The sequence below is a fragment of the Crinia signifera genome, chromosome 19 (assembly GCF_055691185.1).
Source record: "Crinia signifera chromosome 19, ASM5569118v1, whole genome shotgun sequence".
Lineage (NCBI taxonomy): Eukaryota > Metazoa > Chordata > Amphibia > Anura > Myobatrachidae > Crinia > Crinia signifera.
Window position 1 is genome coordinate 52,678,294 of NC_139226.1, and position 19,632 is coordinate 52,697,925.

General features: G+C 46.6%; 1 protein-coding gene across 4 annotated transcripts in view; it reads right to left on the reverse strand.

Moving 5' to 3' along the window:
• CACNG7 (calcium voltage-gated channel auxiliary subunit gamma 7) overlaps window positions 1–9,145 on the reverse strand; it is a 111,932-nt gene extending 102,787 nt beyond the window's left edge. The window contains exons 1-2 of one of the 4 annotated variants that reach the window (XM_083162595.1): window positions 8,618–9,145; window positions 8,420–8,507 (exon numbers count right to left, since the gene is read on the reverse strand). The gene's annotated coding sequence lies outside the window, so the exon portion shown is untranslated. Of the gene's footprint in view, window positions 1–7,113; window positions 7,203–8,419 lie in introns of those variants that run through there. The other 3 variants (XM_083162594.1, XM_083162593.1, XM_083162592.1) reach the window with 3 other exon arrangements.
• Between the last annotated feature and the right edge of the window lie 10,487 nt (window positions 9,146–19,632).

The window sequence follows — 19,632 nt, forward strand, 5'->3', positions numbered from 1 at the left end:
GCCCGGTGCCTTGCTACGCTCGGCACACTAATTTATTCTCCCTCTATGGGTGTCACAACCACAGAGGGAGAAAGTGTGGGGATTTCGGCGGTCGGGATTCCGGCGTCGGGATTTTGAACGCCAGGATTCTGACCGCTGGGATTTCAACTGCATCCCCAATTATCCAATTAGATACTATCCAATTAGCCCCCAAAGGTGGCATCTGTATCTACGGATACCTGCAGTTATTATGGATTATGCTTCTACAGGAATGCAAAGCATAATCCCTGATAAACAGCCTCTGGATGTGCTATAACATCTGGGATCAGGGCTTCAAGTGGTCCTAGAGAGGTGGTGGAACTCATTTCACCTGCCACCTATTCACATTACATCACATGTAGTGCCCTTGATTCATATTACAACAATATTATATATTAAATCAATATTCATATTACAATATTATTAATGTTAAATTACTCACAGTAGTGATTTTATTACTTTTATAAAACTTTATTCAAGTTACACTGCAGTACTCCTTATACATGTATGCCACACAGTAGTGTTGCTTACTCATAATGCCCACAGGAGTACTCCTTATATATGTACTGTATGCCACACAGTAGTGTTGCTTACACATAATGCCCACAGTAGTATTGCCACTTACACACATAATGCTCACAGCTAATTAAGTGTGTTTTATTTATATAGCACCCTTTCTCCAACAGGACTCAAAGCGCTTGTAACCCTGTACAGCTGTAGTGCCCCTTACACAAATGTCCAGAGTAATAAACATATCTGTTTCTGTCCCTCGAACAGCTCGCCGCAGATTCCCCACCTCACTTGTGTCTTCAGCATGCACACATCTTATTGGCTTTTCTTTACTTCTGTGGCGGTGAGAGCATGACATCACATACACCAAGCCACTGTGATGGGCTTTTCATTTAGAATTACTGTGCAGGGCTGTGGTGGAGGTGGAACGGAGTTCCCATTACCATTAGAGGTGGTGAATCTCCGTTCCACCATGTTGCCCCCCAGCCCTCGCCAGCCGACAGACCCCGCCATCTGTCGGAACTCTGATGGAACTCCCTGCTGTTTTGTCGCTTGCCGGTAAGTATCGCCCCCCAACCCTGCCTTGAAGCAGAGACGGGCAGTGTTTCTTCCACCCAGCCGCCGAGTGGTGCCTCAGTCTAACGGAGTCCTTCTCAGACAGTGCTCGCCAGCGGGGACATTCTGGCGGGTGCTGGGAATAAATGAGAGGGGATCCATCTGTAGCCACGTTCATTGTGGTTCTGTTGCTTGCACATGCCGGCATGGGCATACGTTGCTGTCGCACAAGCGCTACAACAAGGCAAAGATGAAAGTGGCTACATATGTGTGTTTAGTACATCTCACCCATAGGGCATATTTATAACAATTCACCCTTTTAATGTGGATGGGATTAAGTTAATCAATGTGAAAGATAATATTTCCACGCAAATGCTTTTAAAAGACGATGAGAACACATCCTGCAAAGAACTGGAAGCAGTATAATAGCAAAACTCTATCATACTTCCTTCTGATTCGGTTCCCCAGCGGGACCATATGTAACGTGGCCAACAAAGAATTAGTGAATTACAGATGGAGCAGCTTTCATTTGCGATAGAATTACCATCCGCCGCCATATATATATATATATATATATATATACCCAGCAGAAGGATGTCACTCAGAGACAAACAACTCTCAGCAATAATGACCCAGAAACAGTTTTCACGGCCAACGTTTCAGGGAGCTACCCCTTTTATCAAGACCTGAAATACTATTGCATACATAGACATATATATATATATATATATATATATAGGAAAAGACAAGACTTACAAAAAAAGGTGGTTAAAAGTAGGAAGGGAGCAGATGCATACATCATGTAAAAAACATTTTTTCTCACAGATGTGGTTGCCATAGGATTATGCTCATTTGTACCTCCGAAAGGAGTCCGGCCGTCAGCGTGACTTAGACGGCACCATGGACATCTCCCAGTGGGTAGGTAAAAGCCGCAGCAGTACGGGCTTGCTTGGTTCACATGGCAACGGAAGCATCGGGTGTTAGCCACGCCCCCGGGGGTTGTCCGGCAGTCAGTACAGTCGCGCTTGTGTGACGTCACCGGACCCTGGACGGGATGCGTGGTCAGTGCTGAGTGCATGCAATTGTAAGTCTTGTCTTTTCCTATATATATGTCTATGTATGCAATAGTTTTTTAGGTCTTGATAAAAGGGGTAGCTCCCTGAAACGTTGGCCGTGAAAACTGTTTCTGGGTCATTATTGCTGATAGTTGTTTGTCTCTGAGTGACATCCTTCTGCTGGGTTTACATATTGTTTCTTTTGGATGCGCACCAGAGCCAGTTGCATCACATATCAGAGTGCCGGACACCCTTGGACACATATATATATATATATATATATATATATATATATATATATATATATATATATATATATATATATATATATATATATATATATATACATACATACATACATACATACATACATACATACATACACACCACAAAATACAGCCACCTAGATGTACAGTTATGCCCCTTTCAGACCGCACTTTTTACCCGTTATTTTGCCATTTTAAAACAGTAATTTGTGCAGTCTGAAAGGTGCAGAGTGAATTTACCGGTTCTATTGAACTGGTATTTTTAAAAGGTAATAAAGCAGGGTCCTACCCGTTTCAGACCCGTTTTTTTTCATCCATTGTTTTCTATGGGTTAAAACGGGTTCAGTGTTGTGAAGGAACAAAAACTGCATTGAAATACCATTTAAAGACATGCGGTGTGAAAGGAGTTTTAGCTGTTAAACCCGTTTTTAGAAACGTTTTAAAATACCTGGTCAAAGCCAGCCAGCTTAACACCCCTTTCAGACCGCACTTTTTACCCGTTATTTTGCCGTTTTTTTTACCGTTTTAAAACAGTAATTTGTGCAGTCTGAAAGGTTCAGAGTGAATTTACCGGTTCTATTGAACTGGTATTTCTAAACGGTAATAAAGCAGGGTCCTACCTGTTTCAGACCCGTTTTTTTTCATCCACTGTTTTCTATGGGTTAAAACGGGTTCAGTGTTGTGAACTAACAAAAACTGCATTGAAATACCGTTTAAAGGACAAAAACTGCACTGAAATACCGTTTAAAGACATGCCGTGTGAAAAGGGTTTTAGCTGGCAGACCCGTTTTTTAGAAACGTTTTAAAATACCTGGTCAAAGCCAGTTTTGCGGTCTGAAAGCAGCATAAGTGACTGGGTGCAATCTTGCAACTCTAAATCTGGCAATGGAGTGCTGCCATTTTTTTATACTGTAGTATTTAGAAAGTGTATATATTCAGTGTGTTCCAGACAGCCATAATATTTGCCAAAGTTTACCATGGGCCTCATTTGGTTCGAGATGCATCAGTGATCACGTTCACAAATGTGCCCTTTGTTACTGTGACCCCCACTTGGTACGCCAGGTCCTGTGGAAATCACTCACAATATACATTATATTGGCATAGATTAAACAACTGGAGCAACAGAATTGAATTGATAGTGTACACTGATTAGTGGGGTGTGCGACTGAGTCTGATTCTGTGTAAAAAGGCCTCAGGTGCGAGGGCTCTCACACTAAATGGTGTAAATATGCCCAGTGTACGAGGACACATCTGCCTAAGGCGAGCATTACTGAACATAATTACCTACGGGATCTTCCTTTTTCTGGGATAGCTCCACAATACATACAGTAGCTGTCCCAACAGTGACTTATCTGCCGAGTTTATTAACCATGAATACACGACCATCGGTTTCCATGCACAAGGGTTCCGTGGAGCTTGATGCACCCAGATCTTAGAGATGAATGGACAGTTGCCCAGTTTGCACACTTGTGTTTCCACATCTGTATTTTTAGTTGTAAATCTCAAAAATATTTGCACCTTACAGATAGAGCCATCCTTATCTAGCCCATTAATAGGATTAAGTGAGCCAGCGCTGTCGTACTTAATCCTTTGCTAATCCCCTACTGTATTGTTCTATGTATTGTATTGCAGCGGAGAACAATAGGCCTTGGGGAGCCATGGCTATCCAGAGAAGGCTAGCTGAAGAAGGTTCCATCTGTACATCTAGTGTATGCAAACATTCAACAATCATCATCAACTCAAAAATCTGAATCTAGTTTCAGTGGCCTCGGGGCTGGGGTGGAACGGTGGCTGCCCCACGGCCCCTGGTTCTGGCTGACCCTGCAGTGTGTCAGTTGCACAATGCGTCCTAAGCCGCGGTGGCTCTTACCTCTGCGGAGGAGGGGGTATGCCGCAATGAGCCCCCACCCCCTCCACTGCCGTGCTCGTGGTCCCCTCCAGCTGCGGCCGCATATCTTAGGCCCTGGCCGCCAGTCCTGGTCCTCGTCGTGGGTACCACGCATGCGCAGTAGCTTTTTTGGTACTGTGCATGCACTGGCTCCCAGCCTCTATGGGCTGCTTTTGCAGCAGCCCCCAGAGGCATATTCATGGTCCTGGGTCTAGCACATGCGCAGTATTGTCCTCGTACTGCACATGCACGGAACCCGGTTTATATGGGCTGCCACTCAGCAGCCCATATAAAGGCATCCTGGAGGAAGGCAACACCTCCCAATGGGACTTCCATGGGTGACTGGCAGGTCAGACCTCCAATAGGAAGTCAGTGCCAGTCACAGTGATGCCAGAGCAGTCTCACAGACTGCACCTGGCTTCACTTAGTCAGAGAACAGTGGCAGATTTTACCTGGGGAGAATGCAGCCCATAAGTAAAAGCCGCCGCTGGTCCTAAGGATGCTCTTAGCATTGCAGAACTTCCCGGTAGTAGTGGCCTGTCTCTGCGCAATGTCATGTGCCAGCACAGTGTGCACTGCTGCTCTGTTATGCAGCTGGAAATCCGAGGTACAACATTTATGTCACATAGTTAATAATCTGTGTAACTCTTAGTAAATGGGCATAGTTAACTTGCCTAGGCATTTTGGTCCTGATTCAGAGCTTACATACAAATCTGATGTTTGTGGGTCTTCACAGGTTCAATATACGTTTGGTGCATGTGCAGAATGAGTGTTGAGGAATCACATGCAAGTCACAGGTCACTCCTTAGTCCCCTCCCATACCCCCATTACCTTACCCATAGCATGATTGGTATGGTGCAGCCGTTGAGGTACAGAGCAGGTGTGGCAACTGCGACTGAGCTTTAAAGCAGGGGCATATCAGGGCAGTACAGATGGTATAATGGTTAGCATTACTGCCTCACAGCACTGAGGTCATGGGTTTTATTCCCACCATGGCCCTAACTGTGCGGAGTTTGTATATTCTCCTTGTACTTGCATGGGTTTCCTCTGGGTATTCCGGTTTCCTCCCACAATCCAAAATATACTGGTAGGTTTTTTGACTCCTAACAAAATTAACCCTACAATGTCTGTGTGTGTGTACATGTGGTAGGGAAGATAGATTGTAAACTCTACTGGGGCAGGGACTGATGTGAATGTTCAAATATTCTCTGTAAAGCACTGTGGAATATGTGTGCGCTACTGTATATAAGATACTGTTAATAAATAAATAAATATCACCCCTGTGTTGTAGGCATGGCAGGTCCAGGTTGTGCACCACCACATACAGACTTCCTGAATCCGGTTGTCCAAATCCTCCAGCCCGCATTGGCTTACGTAGACTGACCAAGGTGGTGCCGCACCATGGGGATCCAAGGCTGTGTCCTCAGATGCAGCACTCTGGTCTTGTAGATGCATTTAAAAGACACCTCCTGCTGCATTTTAGTTGTATGGAACTTCACTGCTGTGTGCAATTCCATACAAATCCAAGTCAGACCCCTTGTTACTACAGAATACTACAATGCCAATGGTTAGCTTGTTCTTCAATAGCAAAGGCCTTTTCTCATTCTCCTCATTCTATTGCTAAATTAAACTATTCTGGATAAAGTAATTTATGCTATAAGAAAGTTTCACCATCAACTATAAAATTCAGCCAAAATTCAGATAAATTGTAAAATGAGTGGAGAAACCTAAATTAATACACATTTTCTAGATCCTTAAAATGACTTGCTGACTACTAGATTTGTCCACCTGGCTTTTAACCTCAACACAATTGGTTGCCAACTTAATAGTACGTAGAGTGTAAATTGGGTTATCAGCTATTTAGCTTTGGAATTGCCATCAGCAAAATATAAGGTCAGCCCTTAAGCCACCCTGTAATGCAGTGGTGTCCATATTTGCCCTGAGTTTACTCCAGAAATGGTCATTTTCTAGTTATTGCAGAAGTAAAAAGATAAAACTGAACAATGGTGACCATGGAGAGGATAAGGAATGGGGAGGTCAGATATTTATTCCAGTATCATCTCTAGGTCTAGAAGACCTTATGATCCAGAACAGCAGGACAGGTCTATGCTGCATTCAGAGTAAAACCAGTGGAAATCCTAATTAGTACAACTTTTATTCTGGAACTTTGAAAAGAAAGTGGCAAATATCACATCATTACATAAAACCAAAAAGGATAGGGATTTATTTTCCTTTATAGGGAGAAACCTAGGACTCCAGTTTCTGGATTAGGAAGAACGATCATGCTGATACAGATTATTTTAGAACCGGACAATGCAGCAATATTCAGCTATGGGATGCACATTCTCTTTTGGTGACCTGCTTTGAAATGACACAAACGAATCAAATGCTACATATTAAATGTTTAGGATACCAATATATTTTTTTTCATTGTTTTTTGGGGGGTATTTTTCTACATAATTCGGTCAAAAATATGTTTTAGATTTAACCATCAGCCATACTCAAGTAAATGAACTAGACGGCAAGGACCAAATAAATGACATCAATATCACAATATTCAATTATCTGTACGATATCCAGAGGGGGACACATAAATGTTGTGTCCCAGAGCATCCTACCACTGACCTATGAAGGATGCAGCCTCATTTTCCTATGCAGTCTTGGGTAGCAGCATCAGGGCAGGATAACAGGGGGAACCTTTGTCCGGATTACCACATCGCAGAGTTCTTAACTAACCCTTCCTACACCAATGTCTCTACTGTTCCCCTTAATCCTCTGCAGTATAGCCCCTACCTGCATATCGGATCTCTCGAAAACATACCTTCCAGCCAAAAGCCTGCTATCCAAAGATGAATTGAATCAGCTTTTTTTTTTCCAGAACGCTGCTGCAGTCCCCTCCCTTCTTCACTTCTTGCCCCTAACTCTCCAAGCATAAAAATGAATAAAGACATACCGGATTACTACATAGGTTTCCCATACCAAATCCTGTGATCACCCCTATGCTGTAAGCATTTGGGTGGTAGTGGGGGGTTGTGGTGGTGGTGGCGGTGGTGACTATATTTTATTCTGTACGTTTACCAACACCTTCCACCTTTTCCCCCTTGAACCAATGAAAAAGTAATTATGTGTCATTCTATATCATTGCTAGTTCCCACACTTTTTTATATCTGCTCCTCCCCTATCTAAAAAGAATCCATTGGCAGGGCTTAACCGCATATCCCCCCCACCGCACAACGACAACCACAATCCACACTAAAATATACAATGACTCACTCGGTTGCAAATCTATATCAGCATCTTTACTGTACCCTAGTGAAAACGCATTACAGCACAAACGTGCCCCTGACTAAACAGTGAAAACCAGAGAATAGGAGATTTATTGCCCGACCATCAACCGCAAACGGATAGTATTCAATATACTTACGGGTTACGTGTGCAGAATTTCCTGCACATACAATACTACAAATATTTGGCCACTCTGTTTACAACTTGGCAAATAAAAGTATGATGTGATACAAGATATACCGTATACACATACACTGGATTGCTGGTCATTGGGTGATTTATCCTCTACTGTAATATTACCATCTCATGCCTTGTGTGTAGATTGTATCATAGTTTCCCCAATGTGACTACAAATACTGCTATACAAAGCTGCAGACATCAACAGGATTGTGGTTTTCCCCAAACAAACGCACGCAGCCTAACAAATTATACATTTGTATGCCGGTTGCTGGATAATTACATAGTACATATGACTCCATCCTACTATAAATCTCTGTAGGACTAACCAGCATTTATACAGCATCACCACATACAGTGCTAGTATATACACATACACACACACACACACACCACAGACATTTCCAAGGTCCTAGCATGGAAAACCCCCATATTATGCAGCAGTTGTATGCAGTAGATCAGGATGTCAAATAAATAAGAACACAGCAGAAAACAGCCTACCATTCAAGTAATCTGCACTATGATTTTAATCCTCAAGGGTGACCGTCAAGGTTTAACCCTTGCATCCTGCAGCATACTGAATAGCAGGCAACTTCTAGGCTGACAGGGTTAAACAGCTGCATTAAGCAGAGGATATTAAAATCTAGGACAAACAATCTGCTCACCTTATCCAGCGGTTTACGAGCTGCAGTCTTCTTTAAGCATCTGCATAGTTATTGCTTCAAGAACATGGCAAATCTTGAAATAACATTCCTGTTTTTGGGGGGGTGAAAAAAATAAATAATTCAATATATTTCTCTGTCCTCTTTAGGAATATCTTCAATAGACTTTGTATTCTTGATGGGGAAAAAAAAAGTCTTTACTGCAAGCAGGTGCTAAGTATTTCCCCTTCTACATCTGAGTCATGTCTTCAGGAGATAGAAAGGATCCATCGAAATACACGTATTGGTGTAGGTATGGATCTAGATGCCGGATGGGGGGAGGGGAAGGGGACTGGATATTGCAGCTTGCTAAAGTCTAGGTTCTGTAAAGTCATTTGTGCAAGCAGAATATGACTGAAGGGGACCTGTCTGGAGCAGGGGGTGGGAGTTTCTCATTTTGTATGCAATCAAAATACAAGGATGAAGGGGTGTTAATAAAAAATATAAAATTTCTGGGTCATTTTTTTTTTTTTTTTTTTTTTAGCCTTTCATGGGAGGAGATGGTCAGTAGGTCTTCTCCTAGATCAGCAGTTTCAATGGATACATGCAAACTGCAGTGATGACAGATGCATCCACAGCAATGAAAGGACCAGTTAGGTGCCTTGGTCTATCCTAAGATCCCCATTGTCTTTCCTCTACATAGCTTTTCAGGAGCACTCTCTCTCTCTCCCTCTGTCTCTCTCTCATTTGAGTGGCCAAGAATTCACAATTCCCCTCTTACCCCCCCTCCTTTTTTTTCTTCTTCATCGGTGTGATGTCAGAGGGAGCTCTCTTAAAGAGACAGCTGGATGTTTTCCCCCTGTACTAATCTATGCCTCTGCATTGAGGCTTTACTGGTCACACCTGACACCCATGAAGACTGCAGTGGGAAGATGCACTGAGAACTTCTCAGCTGTGCTGTGCTAATGGCCTTTTTCTGCTGTACAGCAGATATTACAGATTCCCTTACGTTTGTGGTGAGTAAACAGAGATATATTAATGAATCACTGCTACAGTACGACAGGGTTGGCAGAACACCTCTAGCAGCATTTTATCTGTGTGTAACTGTGGTAAGCCAATTGGAAATACTATATCAATATTGACATGCTTAGCATCCTGTACAGTTGCTATTGGGCTGGTGGTCAGTCCAACGTGCCCCACTTGCCAAATTCATTTATATGTGGCCCAACTTGCTGCGTTATACAGTACATGGTGCACGCTAAACTACAGGCATGCACAGAAGGGTGTGGGTCATAGGGAATAACACTATGAAGATCGACATATATTAGGTCAACCACAAAAAAAGACAGGGCTTATGTCGACACGTGAAGTAGGTAGAAAGGTCGACACACATTTGGCCGACATGGACACTGTATCAGTGTACCGCATCCGCTCGGGATGCTTCGAGCACTATTCTATTCTCCCTACAAGCCGTAGTGGATGGTAGGGTATAAAGTATCGCCTGTCGGCTCAACCCTGAAAAACTCATGTCAACCTTTTGACTGTCGAGCTTCCTATTGTCAACCTAATACTTTTATCAACCTTCCGACGCTGTCGACCTTAGCCATGTTGACCTATTTCCTGTGTCCACCTAAGCTCTGATGACCATTAGTGGTTGGCCTTCATGGTCTCGGCCTAGCGACATGAATGTACTTTGTAATGTATACTATTTAGAACCTTAGTATCGGAACCCTTCACTTTCAGTATTTTTAATCTCGAACTGTTTAGTCCTGTAAAACGCCGCTAGCTGATTTCAAGTTCATTTCTTTTGTTGACATACAAAAATCCACGGTCACCCCATTCCCCCCATTTGTTATGAATAGTGTGAGCTGATTTGACATAGTAACAGCAGAGGTAAGTGTATAATAGCAAAATATTTAATGTCATCCCCCGCCAGTCACAGGAGTCCGACAGAATGGGGCACACACGGAGACGGGCAGTGAAGCACCGTGTCTCCCCTCCTGCTGCCTTTCAGAATGAGTCGCTCACGCATCCCTGTACGCGCTGGCAGAGGCTAGCTCCATCTGGGGCTGATGTTCCTGGCTTGAACCTGGCAGAGGTTTGCGGAGTAGAACAATTTACCCCTGTAGAAGTCGAATTTGCAGAAATTCCTGCTTAGTGGGTAGCGGCATATAACTGTCACAGTTTCCAGACCACCCAACAGGTCACATGTTCCAGGCCTCACAGCATGTGCACCAGCAAAGCGACAATCTTTCTTTTCTTTTTCAATATTGATCACATTGCGGCCCTAATTAAGACCCACGCGGTCTTGCCCGAATTTGTTCCGACGACCGATGTTGCGGGTCTGTGCATGTCTATCGTCAAAAATAAAATGCGCAGACCAGCAGTGCGAATGCCTTCAGCGAGTATCACACTCACCGAGGCATCGCACAGAGTCGGCAGGGCCGGTGTAAGGCTTCTCAGCACCCTAGGCAAAACTTCAACTTACTCCCCCCCCCATACTGCCACCAATACCCACTTTCCAACCCCTTAAAGCACACTTGTCTAACATTCCAGAAAACCAGGGAGGCCCCCAAAAATTAGCTAGTTCTCCCAGCCCCTAGGGAATGTGGGCAAGTTCCCTGCTTTCCCTGAAGGTCCCCTTTGCCACCTACAACAGAGTGCAAGGAGGAGGGCCAGCAAAGTAGGGAAGTGTGCCTCTAAGGAAAGTATGGAGGTGAGGTCTTAGAAGTTCCACAGCCGCCACCTGCATTAAATACAACAAGGATCCTCATAGACAACCTTCATTATTGATAAGCAAATTGGTGGCGCCCCACCAGATTCTGGCGCCCTAGGCAGCTGCCAAAAGCTGACTAATGGTAGAGCCGGCCCTGAGAGTGGGGCGGGTAGGGGGTGGGCAGGCAGCTGTCCCATGTGGACACCCAGCATTTCCTGGGCGTGCCGACAAAAACGGTGGATGCACCCAAAAAAACTGCTGGTCGTCCTAATGCAGGCGTGTCAAAGCCGTGTGGCGTGTGCGGGCGAGCGAATGACGCCACATGACATCAGCACCTGTCCCGATTTCGGCCATATTCGAGGCAAATAAATGACAGCAGATGGGTAAAAAAAATCGGCGACCATCGAATGATTTTTCACCCGTAGAGTGTCAGCGTACACTTCCATTCCCATGCTGGTCGGACATTCACCAGTAAAGGGGGGTGAGCGTTTGTTCACCCGGCGGGCAGCGTTTACCAACTCGCTAGGCAGCAAAGGAATGCTGCTTAGCAAGCAGGTCTAAATTAGGCCCGGCATGTGCACAGGGGCGTTCACCAACAGTCACATCTTCCAGAGCACAATGGTGATGCACTGTAAATGGAAGGTGGATGTTTTGCCTCGTGACTCTGAAATGATGCAACCAATTAACAAAACCAACATCTTTATTTTGACGTTCACTGTTCCCAGACAAAGGTATCAAAGAATTGTCACCCAAAAAAATCTTACAACTGCTCTTAATATACATTCTGCTTTTTGATGTCATATGATCCTTAAAAACTTCTGCTCTGTGTTAGTCATTCCAGTTAGTTCCCCTGACCTCGGCATGCAGTATTATTTTAGTACCAGGCAGAAATGATGACAATGTAGCTACAAATAAACATTTCGGTACTTATGTAGTATCTGGGCTGCCGATTTTTTGATTGTATGCCTTAAGTTAAGGCATACAATCAGATGCGATGCGATGCGATATCGCATCGCATCGCATTGCATCGCATCCGATATCGGATGCGATGACCCGATTTTTCCATAGGAATCAATGTTAAAATGATTCCTATGGAAAAATGGGTCCTTTTCATACCCCTACTATCCAAGTGGGCATGGAGTTGGATATAAACCTGTGGCGAGCGTAGCGAGCCACCGAGCCCGAAGCGTGGCGAGCGAAGCGAGCCCCGCGAGGGGACGGTATTCGTCCCCTCGCGGGGCTCGCTTCGCTCGCCACGCTTCGGGCTCGGTGGCTCGCTACGCTCGCCACAGGTTTATATCCAACTCCATGCCCACTTGGATAGTAGGGGTATGAAAAGGACCCATTTTTCCCATTGAATTCCATGTTAAAATGGACTCAGTCCATTTTAACATTGATTCCTATGGAAAAATCGGGTCATCGCATCGCATCGCATCGAATCGCATGGTCGCATGCGATGCGATGCGATCTCCCGATCCGACCCGATTTAGAAATCGGCAGCCCAGATACTACATAAGTACCAACATTTCTATCCATTCACACAGCACTTAGGTCACTGTATCAGATTGGCCGGTACCAAGGCTGTACTGATGGCAGGGGACATGTTGTCAGGGCACGACTGGTGGTCTAGGTTCAGTTGGGGATGATTATCTCTTGCTGGGAGAGTTGCCATCCTATGAGCTTGCGGGCACCTAGCTTTGGACTTGCTCCCGGCCTCCTCTTCTGTGACATCCTGTGTCCTTTGGTTGGGATCTTATTTCCGTTGGTACAGTTCTGACCACGGCAAACCTAACCCTCCGTGTTTGTAGCCTAACCCTAACCCTCTCTGCTAGTACCTAAAACTCCTACGTCGACGTTTAAACCTTCCATGCTCTCAGCCTAACCCTAATCCTCTCCCCTAGTGGCTAACACTCCGACCTCGACATATAAACCTTTCATGCTCGCAGCCTAACCCTCTCCGCTATTACCTAACACTCCTACCCGTTGCCTAAACCTAACCCTCCGTGCTTGCAGCCTAACCCTCTCCACTAGTATCTAACACTCCTACCCCAACGCCTAAACCTAACCCTCCTTGCTCGCAGCCTAACCCTCTCCGCTAGTATCTAACACTCCGACCCCAACGCCTAAACCTAACCCTCCTTGCTCGCAGCCTAACCCTAACCCTCTCCGCTAGTATCTAACACTCCGACCACTGACACCTAAACCTAACCCTCTGTGCTCGCTGCCTAACCCTAACCCTCTCCCCTAGGACCTAACATTCCTACCTCGACATCTAAACCTAACCCTCCGTGCTCGCAGCGTAACCCTAACCTTCTCCGCTACTACCTAACACTCCTACCCGAAACCTAAACCTAACACTCCGTGCTCACAGCATAACCCTAACCCTCTCCTCTAGTACCTAACACTCCTACCCGTTGCCTAAACCTAAACCTCCGTGCTTGCAGCCTAACCCTCTCCACTAGTATCTAACACTCCTACCCCAACGCCTAAACCTAACCCTCCGTGCTCGCAGCCTAACCCTCTCCGCTAGTACCTAACACTCCGACCACTGACACCTAAACCTAACCCTCTGTGCTCGCTGCCTAACCCTAACTTTCTCCGCAAGTACCTAACACTCCTACCCGACACCTAAACCTAACACCGTGGTCGCAGCCTAACCCTAACTCTCTCCTCTAGTACCTAACACTCCTACCCCAACGCCTAAACCTAACCCTCCGTGCTCGCAGCCTAACCCTAACCCTCTCCGCTACTACCTAACACTCCTACCCGAAACCTAAACCTAACACTCCGTGGTCGCAGCATAACCCTCTCCTCTAGTACCTTTACACTCCTACCCGACACCTAAACCTAACACCGTGCTCGCAGCCTAACCCTAACCCTCTCCGCTACTACCTAACACTCCTACCCAAAACCTAAACCTAACACTCCGTGCTCGCAGCATAACCCTAACCCTCTCCTCTAGTACCTAACACTCCTACCCCAACGCCTAAACCTAACCCTCTGTGCTCGCTGCCTAACCCCTATTCTCTCCGCTAGTACCTAACACTCCTACCTTGACGCCTAAACCTAACCCTCCATGCTCACAGCCTAACCCTCTCCGCTAGTACCTAACACTCCTACCTTGACGCCTAAACCTAACCCTCCATGCTCGCAGCCTAACCCTCTCCGCTAGTACCCAACACTCCTACCCTGACTCCTAAACCTAACCCTCTGTGCTAACAGCCAAACCCTAACCCTCTCCTCTAGTACCCAACACTCCTACCCTGATGCCTAAACCTAACCCTTCATGCTCGCAGCCTAACCCTATCCCTCTCCTCTAGTACCTAACACTCCTACCCTGATGCCTAAACCTAACCCTTCATGCTCGCAGCCTAACCCTATCCCTCTCCTCTAGTACCCAACACTCCTACCCTGATGCCTAAACCTAACCCTTCATGCTCGCAGCCTAACCCTATCCCTCTCCTCTAGTACCTAACACTTCTACCCTGATGCCTAAACCTAACCCTTCATGCTCGCAGCCTAACCCTATCCCTCTCCTCTAGTACCTAACACTCCTACCCCGATGCCTAAACCTAACCCTCTGTGCTCGCTGCCTAACCCTAACCCTCTCCGCTAGTACCTAACACTCCAACCCCTGACACCTAAACCTAACCCTCTGTGCTCGCAGCCTAACCCTACAACTCCTACCCCAACGCCTTAACCTAACCCTCTCCTCTAGTACCTAACACTCCTACCCCTGACACCTAAACCTAACCCTCCATGTTTTCAGCCTAACCCTCTCCGCTAGTACCTAACACTCCTACTCCGATGCCCAGGGCCTCCGAGGGGGGGGGGGAGTAGTAATTACCCAGGCCCAGGCTTGCTTGAGGGGCCCGGCGGGGGCCCTGTTCCAACCCCCCCTCCGTCTTCCCCCTCTGTCCCTCCCGGGCAGCAGCAGCACACACCTCTACAGCATGTGCTGTGCTGACAGTTTTTTCAACCCCTCTAAACATTTTGGGGACGTGACCTAATGGTAGGATGGGGCCACACATCCTAACCCTCCCCCCGCAACCTAACCCTACCCGATGGTACCTAACCTTTCTTCCCTGCCGCCTAAAACCAACCCTCCTGCCCCATAGCCTTAAGATTAAATGAAAGATATCTTTCAGACAGCCCTTTTTTAAAGATATATTTCACTTTATCTTCTAGTGTGTACACACAATATTGTTAACAATGTGCGCTCCCACGCATCGTTGACGATGATTGATATCTAAAATCATGCACGTCACTTTGGCAATAAAGCCAAATGACCCACATGTTCGGTGAGTCCTGATGACATCACTAAGCGGTATCAGTGACCGATATTGTTCAGTGTGTACCCACAATATCGGCCATGGGGGTTAATTATATCAGCCGCAGTCGCTGTGGGGTAATATGTATGGGGCTTTACCAGTGGTGCAAGTAGCAAAAACAACTTAGCGGTACGGTGCCAAGGGGCGTGGTCATATTATACTATGGGGAGTGGCTGGAATATTGCACGCCGAAGGTACACGGACAAAATTTACACAGTAATGCCTGTTACGCGTCACACACCCAATACATGTAACCCATGCCATAATGCCCGTTACACATTATGCCCCACACCATAATGCTCATTGCACAGCACAACTGATCCCCATTACTAATATGCCCCCACAGTGCCAGATATGTCCCCATGTTCGCACACATATGCCCCCAGTGCCAGATATCATATGCCCCCACAGTGCCACACATTTCCAGAAGTACTGTAAGCAGCAGCACAACTCACCCTCCTGCAGTGCTGGCTGTGTCCGGTTCTCTCCCCCCTCCAGTCCACTCGCAGCAGGCTTTGACACATGCTGGGGGTTCACACTCGAAGCAGGCTTTGACACATGATATAGGTCACACTCACAGCATGCTTTGACACATACTAGGGGTCACACTCGCAGCAGGCTTTGACACATGCTAGGGGGTCACACAAGCAGCAGGCTTTGACACATGCTAGGGGTCACACTTTTGCAGCAGGCTTTGACACATGCTGGGGGTCACACTCACAGCAGGCTTTGACACATGCAAGGGGTGCACACTCGAAGCAGGCTTTGACACATGATAGAGGTCACACTCACAGCATGCTTTGACACTTGCTAGGGGTCACACTCGCAGCAGGCTTTGACACATGCTAGGGGTCACACTCGCAGCAAGCTTTGACACATGCCAGGGGTTCACACTCGCAGCAGGCTTTGGCACATGCCAGGGGTTCACACTCGCAGCAGGCTTTGGCCCATGCTAGGGGATCACACTACCAGCAGGCTTTGACACATGCTAGGGGTCACACTCGCAACCGGCTTTGACACATGCTAGGGGTCACACTCACAACAGGTTTTGACACATGGGTAACAATTGCAGTAGACTCTTGAAAATGTGTAGGGTCACACTCACAGGAGGCTTACACTTACTGCACACTTCAATTCATACAGGGTCACACACAGATTGGTTCACAAAATATAGAATCCTCGTCCTGGGCCAAATCTACTAAACAAAAAAATGCGGTAAAAACCCAATTTTCTGGGTTTTTACCCCATTTTAAAATGCTCTAGCTGACATAACCCCATAGAAGCCTGAGAGCTTATCTTCGCAGCGCAGCTGTGTGAGGGATGCGGCATGGAACCCTCCCAGCATGCCCCATGGCCTCCAGCTACTCTGCGCATGCGCAGTTGCAATTATCTATTAGAAACGAGGAGAAGTCCAGGCTGCCGTGGAGATCGCAAAGAGCAGCTCTTATGGGGAGTCTTATGGGCACTCTGCATGGCACTTTCCTTACACTGCCTGATATTCAGGGTCACTCAGACTTACAATAATGCTCGTGGCACAGAGCTGCCCCCTCCGGAAGGAGGATCCCAGCTGCTCCATCCACCTCACCACCCGGCTGTCAGAGAGTTCCTAGCACATGGACAGACGGAGCCTGTCCCAACAGACAGAGGGAGGATGAGGACAGAGGTTTGGTACGGGCTGTGCTTTCTGCACAACAATCACAGGCACCTCTGGGCTGTATAGAGTAATACAGTACTTATCTGCTATAGCTTACATTGCTGTGATGTGTAGTTCGTACAACTGTCATTATGACCCCAAAATACCTGCCATGGGAAACATGATGGGGTGAATTTACTAATATGGAAGTTGTATTTCTTTCATTGAAGTTGGGATGTTGCCAATAGCAACCAATCAGATTCTACTTCTTATTTATTTAGCATGTTCTTCAACATAATAAATAGAATCTGATTGGATGCGATAGGCAACATCCCATCTGCAACAGAACTCCCATCGTATACCTCTTTCACACCACACGAATAACCTGGGTCGACCCGGATCTCTGTGCAGTGTGAAAGCGCAAATTGGAAAAACCCAGGTCCAGCAACCCAGCATTCTGACCTGGGTTAAAAGAAGTGTTGGTACTTGTTTCCTAGCACAGCGCCACCGATTATAATCTGGTCTGCAAAATCGGTCGCATTGCATTAATTGTAACCCCACCCTGATGGGTAATTACTATGTGAAATGCGCCCCCATTGTTAACACCATGCCACGATCAACGTCAATCCGAAGCGTGGCGAGTGCTGCGAGCCCGCTAGGGATGGCGGTACGCGTCCTCCAACCTTTTCATACCCCCACTATCCATGTCGGCGGGGAGTTGATTTTAGATAGTGTGGCGAGCGGACGCGCATTACTTCCCACATATTACGCGTCCCCTCGCGGGGCGCGCTGCGTTCGCCACACTTCGGGCTCAGTGGCTTGCTGCGCTCGCCACACTATATAAAATCAACTCCACGCCGACGTGGATAGTGGGGGTATGAAAAGGTCGGAGATCGTGGCATGGTGTTAACAATGAGGGGGCATTTGACATAATAATTAACAATCAGGGTGGGTTCACAATAAGAAATCGGGTCTGGGGGGCATTTAACATTGGGTACAATGTAAAATCGGGTCTCAGGGATCATTTTTACATTGGGTCCAATGTAAAAATCGGGTGCGTCGATGCGACCGATTTTTTAATTCTATTAAAAAACGTCTTTGAAGCCCGAAAATCGTGTCGGTCGGGTCCCATCGCATAACTTAAGTTAAGGTATGCAAAGGGACCCGACGGGTGCCGTGCTAGGAAACAAGTACCAAAGTGTTTTACCCGGGTTGCAGCGTCAGCTGAAAGCACTGCCTACTCCCTCCTGCCCCAATGATGTGCCACCGCCCAGTGACATCAGCGACCCACTTGGATGGTAAAGTATGAAAAACCTTTTTTAGGGAAAAAAAAACCTCATGTCCACCTTTTCCGTGTTGACATAGGGTGTGGATCGTTTGGTCTACAAGAACTAGGTCGACAAGCATTGGGTCGACACCACTAGGTCGACAGGCAGCAAGGGTCTAGGTTGACATGGGTCTAGGTTGACATGGGTCAAGGTCGACATGGGTCAATGTCGACATGGGTCTAGGTCGACAAGACATTAGGTCGACGTGGGCAAGGTCGACAGTCAAAAGGTCGACATGTGGTTTTTCACTATTTTTTTACCCGAATGTTGACACAGTCAACATGGAAACAGTTTGAAGTGCACCGCATCCCCTCGCATCGCTTGCTTCGCTCGCAATGCTCGGCACACTATTTTATTCTCCCACCCTGCCCTTGTGGATGGTAGGGCATGAAATACCGCCTGTCCGCACATGTCAGCCATTCGCCAGAATGGTGTGCATGTGCACAAGACGCTCACGCGCCCCATTCTGACGGATCCCTACCCCATCTCGCCCGCAGCCCCACTCGCCCTGCCTGTCTTCCTGAAGTGGATACGGGCAGGGAATCCGCTCCCCGCCACCATGCTGATGGGACGAGCGAGCATGTCACCATCAGTTGCAGCGCATCTGACCGGCAGCCTGCGCCAGCTGAGGGACACATTACCCGAGTTGGCTGAGAGTTGCTCCATCTGTATGTAGGATTCCGCTGCCTCAATGAGGAAAATATTGTTCCTCAGTCAGGTACATCCTAAACCAACATTCCCGGAGCACAATGCAATCTAGCAGCTTCATTTAATTTAGTTTCCGATATTTCCATTGACTACAGAATTTGATTAACTGATTCTCCAATCTGTAGAAATGAACTGCAGATTGCAGCGGCCCTACTGTGCATTTCACAGCTCTGAGCCACCAGCCATGTCGCCAAACTGTAAAACATCGACCTCTGAAAATTGGGATTGTACCATAAATAAATGGGACAGATTTCAGTGTACACAAAATGCCTAGTTTTCAATGTTTGGTAAGTCAGTGTGGTGAGATCCAAACAGGTGAGCATGTTTGCCTGTCTCCTTATTAGACTAATGGCGTGTACACACGGTCAGATGTGCCTTAAGATCCTATCCACGATCCGATCAGATTGGATCGTGGATAGGATCTTAAGGCACATCGGATTTGCATCCAATCTTGACTATATAGTGCAGATCTGCACTATATAGACAAGGCAGCCAAGACTTTCTGGCTTCCGATACGTGAA